This window comes from Octodon degus, unplaced genomic scaffold, assembly GCF_000260255.1.
Source record: "Octodon degus isolate 3935 unplaced genomic scaffold, OctDeg1.0 scaffold00258, whole genome shotgun sequence".
In the NCBI taxonomy this organism is placed as follows: domain Eukaryota; kingdom Metazoa; phylum Chordata; class Mammalia; order Rodentia; family Octodontidae; genus Octodon; species Octodon degus.
Window position 1 is genome coordinate 1,519,971 of NW_004524834.1, and position 1,260 is coordinate 1,521,230.

The following is a 1,260-nucleotide window of genomic DNA, read 5'->3' on the forward strand; positions in this document are numbered from 1 at the left end:
TCTGTCTGTCTCTCCCTCCTCCTCTGTATCAGATTGTGTACTGTGTCTAGGTGTACAGCAGTTGGCAAGGTGGACTTTGTCCTTACTTTCGGAAATACAGAGAAAAGGGAACCAAAACTTTATGGCAGAGGAAACAAATAAGGCAAGGGCCCATTGTGCAGTCCTCTGAGCCTTCTTGAAAGTGGCTAACTTCGGAAGAACTTTAGCTAGATGACACTAGCTGCAAGAGAAAGCGTGGAACAAAGTGGAAATGGAGAGCCTTGTGCATTTACAGCGCAGGCTGTGAGGTAGTGAGGCAGAGAAGAGTTGAAAAGACAGCTGCGAGTAGATCACTGGTAGCTGTGCGAGGACCTAAGACTTCCGGGAGGGCAGGATGCACACAGCATGGGGCATTTACTTAATAGTACACTGGAGAAGAGTAAGTTGAAACTGTTGAATAATGATCGTATTAAACAGTGGGAAAGCCAGTCAAAATAAGAGGAAAAACAGAAACATAAAGTGTTCAGCGACATGTATTGGAGAGGCCATGTGCTGCGATCATAAAACAAAAGCAAAGGGGAATTCATGCATATTGGCAATGTAATCAAATAGCTCCTAAATAAAATAAATCATAATAACAATAAGACACTTAGAACTGAGTGCAAATAAAAATACTGTACATAAAATCTTAAGATTTGGTTAAAGTATACTTAGCGGGCAGTTTTCAGCCTTAAATGCTTAGAAAATGAAAACTGATTATTTGAGTAGTTTTGAAAGCCAATCCAAACAAATAAGTAAAATGGTATGATAAATAATTGATACTAAAGTTAATAAAATAATTACAATAAAGATCTTTCAAAAATGACATCATCTCATAAATTGTTCAAGGAGGAGCTGAGGAGGTAGCTCAGAAGCCTAAGCACCTGCCTAGTAAGTGCAAGGGCCCAGGTTTGAACCCCAGTAGCCCGTACACTCTGTCAGGTGAGCCACTGAAACCAGGCACAATGGTGCAGGCCTGTAATCCCAGCACTGGGTAGGCGAAAGTAGGGGGATCACTATGTGTCCGAGCTGTGTAGTGAGATCCTAAACCAAAATAAATAAATAAATGATTTCTTCAAATGTTCAAGGAAAAACTCAAGAGTAGTCCAAAATAGCAGCAATATGAATGATAAAGAAAATGCAATAACAAACATGTCCCTGAATATTTTGAAATACTCTATGGTAATTTTATTTATGCAAGTAAAGTTACTCTTTTCTTTTCTTCTTCTTCTTCTTCTTCTT